Raw genomic sequence first — 8,740 nt, forward strand, 5'->3', positions numbered from 1 at the left:
CTAGACTCGTAGGCCTTCTATTTAATGGGTGATAGGCCTTCTAACTCTTTATATATTGGGAGTAAACATCCAAGACATTTGACCCAAATTTCAGAGAAATGTTTAAAAAGAAACTTACGATAACTTTCGCCAACTATTATTTTGCCACTTACCTAACTTCAAAACTCGAGATACAATCCTTGAACACTTAAAATATGACATACCACATCATTCTTAATTTATTACCCAACCTCCTTGTCTTTCCATGAAGATACGAGTTAATTTAGATGTTTTGAAAAGTCGGGGTGTTACATCCTTCTCCCCTAAGAAACAGTTGTCCTCGAATGAAAAAAAATCTAAGTCACGCTGTTAATTCCTTATGAGTTTCAAAAATTTAGGCAGAATATCCTTTGTAAATGTGACTATCCAGGAACATAAAACGCAGAAATTCTAATCTAGGTGTCTCACAGGATGACATAAATAGCTAAGCACTATAGCTCCACAATAATAGTGCGAGCAAATATACAATGACAACAAAAATAATAATAAGCAACAATTTAAAAAAAATCAGATTGGTATCTAACCTCACTGCACTAATATAAGCTGATATGCCATCACCCTAGGGTATGAAACAAGTGAGGATATTTGGACCTCATGCCATCCTCAGCTTCTCAGGTCACCTCTTCTCTATTCTTGTGTCTCCACAATACTTTAACCGAAGTCACCTCTTTGGTCCTCAATTTACGGACCTGTCGATCTAATATGGCAATTGGAGTTTCCTCGTAGGATAACTCCTTTGTGATATGAACATCCTCAATCGGGACAACTCGAGAGGGTCTCCTACGCACTTCCGTAGCATCGATACATGGAAAACTGGATGAACAGATTCTAGCACCGAAGGCAATTCTAACTCATAAGCTACCCGTCCTACCCTCTGAAGGATCTGATATGGCCCAATGAATCTTGGACTAAGGTTGCCTTTTTTGCCAAATCTCATAACACCCTTCATAAGCGAGACTTTTAAGAATACCCAGTCATCGACACAAAACACTAAGTCCCTTCTTCGCACATTTGTGTATGACTTTTGTCGGCTTTGAGCTGTTAGCAACCTCTCCCGAATGAGCTTAACCTACTCCACCGTCTGTTGTACTAAGTCGGGTCCAATCAACCCTGACTCACACACCTCGAACCATCCGATGGGGGACCTACATTTTCGCCCATACAAAGCCTCATAAGGTGCCATCCCGATGCTGGAATGATAACTATTATTGTATGCGAACTCAATAAGAGGTAAGTGGTCATCCCAACTACCCTTGAAGGCTAGCGCGCATGCCCGTAGCATATCCTCGAGTGTCAAAATTGTGCGCTCAGCCTGGCCATCTGTTTGAGGGTGAAAGGTTGTACTAAGATTAACATGTATCCCCAGTCCTTTCTAGAAGGACTTCCAGAAGTTGGCGGTAAATTGTGCTCCTCTATCAGAGATAATAGATACTGAGACACCGTGTAGCCTAACAATCTCTCTAATATAGATCCCTGCATAGTCTTCAGCGGTAAAAGTAGCCTTGACTGGTAAAAATTGGGCTGATTTTGTTAGTCTATCAACAATTACCCAAATAGAGTCAAACTTGCAACATGATCAAGGTAACCCTGTAATAAAATCCATATTGATTGCTTCCCACTTCCACAAAGGAATGACTATCTCCTGAACTAGCCCAACGGGCTTTTGGTGCTCAACCTTCACCTATTGGCAATAAGGACCCTGTGCCACAAACTCAGCAACGTCCTTCTTCATCCCGTGCCACTAATAGATTTCCTTAATATCTAGTACATCTTTATCGAACCAGGGTGAATAGAATAACGGGAATGATGTGCATCTTCGATAATTCGATGTCAAAGCCCTGTAACATTTGGAACACACAATCGACCGCTATATCTAAGAACTCCATCTCCTGCTATATCAAATGCTAAAGACTGTTGATCCTGAGCCTTGACTCTGAGCTGCTCTAAGCTAGGATCCTCTTGTTACCGTGATTTTACTTCTACAACTAGAGATGATACGGCTGTGTCTTGAGTTGTTACGCTACTATCTTCTGTCTCTAACAATCTGACTCCCAAGCTAGATAACTGATGAATCTCTCGCGCTAGCTCATGTTTCGTAACACCTAAATAGGATAAACTACCCATAGATCTTCGACTGAGGTCACTGACTACCACATTTGCCTTTCTTGGATGATATAAAATATCCACGTCGTAGTCTTTCAGTAACTCAAGTCGTCGATGCTATCGTAGATTTAACTCCTTCTATCTAAAGATATATTAAAGGCTTTTATGATCTGTGAAGATGTCAACATGAAATCCATACAAATAATGTCTCCAGATCTTTAACACATGCACAACTGCAACCAACTCTAAATCATGGGTTGGATAGTTCTTCTCACGCTTTCTTAACTGCCTTGAAACATATGCGATAACCTTACCATGTTGCATTTTAACACATCCCAGCCTAACACCAGAAGCATCACAATACACCGCATAGCCAGTGGCGGATGTAGAGTGTGTCCAGGGGGGTCACCCGACCCCCCTCGGAAAAAAATTACACTATATATATAAGATCAATTTTTTTGTGTACGTGTATATATTTAGAATTGAACCCCCTGAGCATATGTCAAAGGAGTAGCTCAATGGTTTATGGGGTTCAGGATTTCGCCTATGTGAGCTTTGGGTCACAGATTCAATTTCAGGCAACAACATTTTTTTTATTTGAACCCCCTTGATAGAATTTCTGCCTCCGCCACTGAGCATAGCCTTCTAAACCCTCTGGCAATGCTAGAACTGGTGCTAATGTCAACCTGTCCTTCAGCTCCTGGAAACTATGCTCGCAAGCCTCAGTCCACTGGAACTTAGCTGTTTTTTGAGTCAGCTTTGTTAATGGGGTTGAAAGTGTACCCAGCTAACCCTAAGAAACTACGAACCTCAATCGGAGTCATGAGTCTGGGCCAAGTCTTTATGGCCTCAATCTTTTGTGTATCAACCGCAATGCTTGCATCTGATACAATATGGCCTAAGAAAGCTACAAAGTCTAACCAGAACTCACACTTAGGAAACTTTGCATAAAGTTCTCGATCTCGAAGAACCTCAAGTACTGCTCGCAAATGATTTGCATTCTCAACCTTTGAACGTGAATACACCAAAATATCATCAATAAATACAATCACAAATAAGTCTAGATACGGCCTGAGTATACTATTCATCAGGTCCATGAACATTGCTGGGGCATTGTAATCCAAAAGACATTACTAAGAACTCAAAGTGTCCATATCTGGTTCTGAAAGCTGTCTTTGGAACGTCTTTCTCTCGAACTCGTATCTGGTGGTACCCTGATCTTAAATCAATCTTTGAGAAACACTTAGCACCTTGTAACTAATCAAAAAAGTCATCGATCCTCGAAAGGGGATACTTATTCTTTATAGTCGCCTTATTCAGCTGTCGATAATTAATACACATTCTTAGTGAGTCATCTTTCTTCCTTACGAATGATACTGGTGCACCCCTTGATGAAGCACTAGGCCTAATAAAGCCTTTATCCAGCAAGTCTTTCAGCTGATCCTTCAACTCCTTTAGCTCAACATGAGTAATTCTATAAGGAGGGTTGTGTACCTGGTAGCATATCGATAGCAAAATCAATTTCCCATTCGGGAGGGATACCAACGAGCTCGTCTCGAAATACATCTAGAAACTCATTAACTACCGGAATAGACTGAAGAGTCGGTGGTTCTGCATCTATATCATGAACCTGAACAAGATGATAAATACAACCCCTAGTAATCATCATCCTCACCTTAAGATAGGAAATAAACCTACCTTTCGGCGTTACTATATCGCCTTTCCATTCCCGAACTGCCTATCCTGGAAAGTGAAATCTAACAATCTTTGTCCGGCACCCAACATTAGCATAACAAGACGCTAACCAGTCCATACCCATAATGACGTCCAAATCGACCATCTTTAACTCTACGAGATCGACAGAGGTCTGATGGTCGATAATTTCTACCGTGCAACCTTGATAGATTCTCCTGGCAACAATAGACTCACCAACTGGTGTATATACAATAAATGGTCGATCTAATGACTCTGCTACTATACATAACTTCCCCGCAATAAATGGCATAACATAAGACAGAGTAGATTCAAGATCTATCAAAGCATAAACACAATGGGAGCAAACAATCAATGTACCTGTCACAACATCTCGTGATGACTCTGAGTCATGTCGGCCAACCGGTGAATATGTACGATTCTGTCCACTACCAGAACTAGATGCTCCCTCTCTGCCTCCGCCTCTACCTCTATCTGTTGAAGTTTAGGGTCCACGCCTTGTAGACTGTGCTGATGAGCTTTGGCCGAGCAGTTTCTCCACCCATGCCCCTCATGTCCACAAGAATAACAACCTGTGGAACCCTGTCTGCACCTTCCAAAATAGATCCTACTGCAGGTAGCGCAACGCGACAGGGCTGTCCTAGCCTGACCTGAACCATCTGATGTGAGCCTGATGCTCGTGAACCCTCACCTGGGCCTGACTGTCCCTGACGATCAAATCTACTACCCTGGAACTACTGTGGTAGAGGTTAAGGTGGCCTAATAGAATATCGGGGTCTGGGACCACCCTGAAAATTCCCCTGTGAACCAGCGGGCCTAGCCCTCTTTTATCTCTCTCTCGACCCTTTCAGTCATATACTATAAATGTTGGCGATCCTCTATGCCTTGTGCAAAAGCCTGAATTCGCGAGATATCCATATTATCATTTAGTGCAGCGGACAGCGGTAGAAAAAGTGTCGATATAGTGTGAGTCGAGCCCTTCCACAAATCTACGCACCCTATCATGCATCGTATCAACAAATACTGGTACATATCTAGCCAATGAAACAAATCTCAGCCCATACTCTCGGACACTCATGCTTCCCTATCGGAGGTTCAGAAACTGGTCTACCCGACCATCCCTAATCTCTCGAGGCAAATAATGATATATGAAAACTTTTGTAAAGCTATCCCAAGTGGGTAGAGATACATCTTTTCCCTGGATCTCGCCCAACTCTCGTACCACAATACTACAACATCGCACAATCGAAATGCTAATAACACAACTGACTCAGTCGCTGAGGCATACATGACTCCAAAGATCCTATGAAGCTGATCAACAAAGTGTTGAGGATCCTCTCTGTGATCTTTCCCTGTAAACTGTGGAGGATTCAAGGTAAGAAATTCATGAACTCTCGAACTTCTGAGCCCTTCAAAAGGTCCGGCAACATCTAGCGCAACTGGCTGGTGCTGTGCAGCTAACTGTGCCAACATACATAATGCACTCTTGAAATCCTCATCAGATGGAATAAGAAGAACTAAAGGTGGTACTGCTTGTGGAGCCAGAAGTCCTTAGCCCTCGGAGGCTCCTGAAGCGCTGGAGAAGCTAAAGGGCGCTGAGAAGATGTCTCCACCTGGGTATCATAATGGGCTACCTCCACCTGTGGTACTTTATCGGTACCCTTGCCTGCAACTGTATCTAGGCCCTGGCTAGCTGTGGTCTGTCTGGTGTCAGCCATCTCTATCTACCTATAAGTATCAATTATAAGCCAGAAACCTCAACCCTTAAGACTTCGCTCTAAAACACGAGGTGAGTAAAAGAAGGATAGTCATTCTAACATTTCTGGTAGCTTCTTGCTTATCGAATATGGTGCACAACGCATTTATAAACAAGACTCTACTAGACACGGCTTGCAGACTCCTTAGGATACGACGTTGTTATGATACCAAGTTTGTCACTCCCCAAACTAGAGGGGCACAACTGACTTCTAATGCAAAAATTCAGACCCGAGCCGACCCTGCTGAACCATTTGCTACTAGCACATGGCAGCCACACGTAATCAAGAAAACAAACAAGTATAACTCGACTTAAAACTAATCCTTCGGCCGGCAAGGTCCCTGTCAACTGATCTATAAAATAAATAGCTACTCCCAAGAGATCATATAAATAAATAGCCAACTAGCACAGAAGTCCTGATTGGGTATATATCAAAACTGAAAGTAGGTATATATCAAACAACTTACAAGCTTCAGCAAACCAACAAACTAGGCCAGTATGGCCATAACGTAGCTATACACCCTACACACTAGTCTGCAAGACTCTAAGAGTAGTAAAGATTGGCGGGATAGTAACCCATCGTACCCATAAAGATATATACAACAAAAGGTAACAAACCTTCCAACTCTGGCAGCTCCGAAGGAAAGGGGCTAGCCAATCGGATATAAGTCAATCCTGCTGCTGATGAGGTCTACTGGGTCGTCTGTCAGGACCTGCATGCATGAATGCAGTTCCTCCAAGGCAATGGGGCGTCAGTACAAAATAATGTACAGAGTATCATAATATACCAAAATCAATCACGTAAGGAAATCAAAATTTTAGATAACCATGCTAACCTGCTACTGAATCTAAAAAATACAAAAATGATCAAACATCAACCAAACCAAGTCCCCATAAGCTCGGCAGGTATAAACAACATACCACCTAACCTAGGCCCCCATAAGCCCAGAAGGTGCAAAATCAATCTACCTACCCCTATTGGTAGCCCTTGTCTTTGTAAGAAGTCACATAGCCGTTTTTGGCAACGATATAGCCCCGTAGGCAGCATATAGCTCTCTTAGGCAACATCATAACTCTGTGGCCTGCACATAGCCCTCTTTTGCATCAACATAACCCCGTAGGGAACACATAACACTCTTTGGTGTCAAAATAACCCCGTACGAAACACATAACACTCTTTGGCATCAATATAACCCCGTGGGAAATACATAGCCCTTTTTGGAAATAACATAGTCCTATTAAACAACATAATAACCCCTATAGGTAGTTCATAGCTCAAAAACTGTAATGACCCTCCAGGTCATTTCTGTGCCTTGCCTTCTGTGTGTCGTTTAGAGCGTTCCTGTAGCGACCCCAAGTCATTTATGACTTCCTGGGACTGACAGTTCGGTCACCTGGTCGTTCGTTTGGTCTTGGTGCGAGTTTTTGTGTTTTGGAGCTTATGAACGTTGAACGATCATTTTCGATCAAAAGTTCAAGAAGATGACATCGGAATCCAATTCTGACGATTTCACCAGCTCCGAAAGGGTCACTTTAGGCTGGTAGCTTGATCGACATGACTCCCGAGGTTTTTTCAGTGTGAGTCGGTGCGATAAGGCGTTTTAACTATAAGTTTATGCCTAAGTTTGAATTTGGTCAACATTCTAAGAAAATGCGCTCGAATGAGAATTCTGTCAGCGCGGTTAGCTCCAGAATGTCGAGTTTGGTCTAGGTTGACCCTTCTTTTGTGTCTCGAGGTTTTCGATATCTTTTCGAGCCCTTTTGTGGTTTTTGACTTAAAATGGCCTTTGGAAGTGGGACTCACTTTTTATCGAGGTGACCTCTGATGGAAATTTCGACTACGCCGTTGAGTCTGGAATATCAAATTTGGTATGGTTGCATATCTCGTTTGCGAGCACGGGGTTCCGAACGAGTTCGTAGCACTTCGTCGGAGTTTTTAGTTTTGGAAAATATTGCAGCAAATCTGCTATTTAATGAAGAAAAACAGCAACCTTTTCCAAACAAACTCTCATAACTCTCTCATCTTTTGTCCGAATTAAGTGATTTGAAGTGCGGGAGCTTCGTATTTTCAGTTGCTTTGCTGTAGAGTGTTTGAAAGTTGTTGGTTGCACGTAGTTCGAGGTAATTTCGCGATTTATCTGATTGTTGAACCCCTTTATCGAGCCTTTGTTTTTGGCATTCTTGTTTTGGTCATATCTATCTCATTTTAGCTCGATTTTGGGTGATTCGAAATCCCACGTGTTGAGAATTATCGAGACTTCGTCGTAGAGTGTTCAAAGAGTGTTGGGCACCTTTTGATTCTTGTTTACTCTGAGTTTGGACTGCTGCTGCTTTCTTTTTTTTAGTTGATTAAAGTGTGGTTTCTTGCTTGTTGATTTTTGTTATGTTTTGAGCCTCGAATTGTGTTCCATTTTGGAACACAAGTTTGGGGTTCTATTTAGGGTCTCTTGACAGAGTCAAATTCGGGCAGTTCGGTGCGGGTGTTTTTGACTCCAAAATTGACCCGTCTTCGTTTGTTGTGATTTTGGTGTCTAAACGACCGTAATAACGTTGTGACTCTATTTTTGATAACGGGGCAATGTTTCGAGGTCGTTCGAATAGGGAAAACTCCGTTAAAGTGATTTGGAGAGCGCGCGATCGACCTTAATTTAGGTTACGATTTCCGTTCTCTTAGATTGAGCTTAATTGTGTAAAAACATGTCGATTGGAGTGAATTGGGGGTGGGGACCAGTTTACTACCTTACTTTGATTAGATACCTCATGTTAGGATCGATTGGCCAATTTTCGATTATAATATCATGTTAACCGGTTTAGTACAGTTGCATGCTTATGTGCTAAATGCTATTGTATGCCTTGTTCATCCTTAACCGTAATAATGATGTCCTTAGTCTAGGTTAGGCTAGCATTGCCTTAGACTTATGACCCGTGTGGGCTGAATAGCCTTGACTTGTTGCCGACGTCGTTCGGATGACTTAGCTCCTTGTAGACTGGAATAACAGACTTGAGTCTGATAGTTTGAGCCTTAGATTAGGCGTTATTGCTACTTGCAGCACTTCTGTATCTTCTCCCTCTCATTCTGCGGTTCTGACGCATTCTTGAAGGTTTGGTGCATCACTAGAGGCGTGGGAT

Source organism: Solanum tuberosum, unplaced genomic scaffold (genome assembly GCF_000226075.1).
Source record: "Solanum tuberosum cultivar DM 1-3 516 R44 unplaced genomic scaffold, SolTub_3.0 scf00432, whole genome shotgun sequence".
Lineage (NCBI taxonomy): Eukaryota > Viridiplantae > Streptophyta > Magnoliopsida > Solanales > Solanaceae > Solanum > Solanum tuberosum.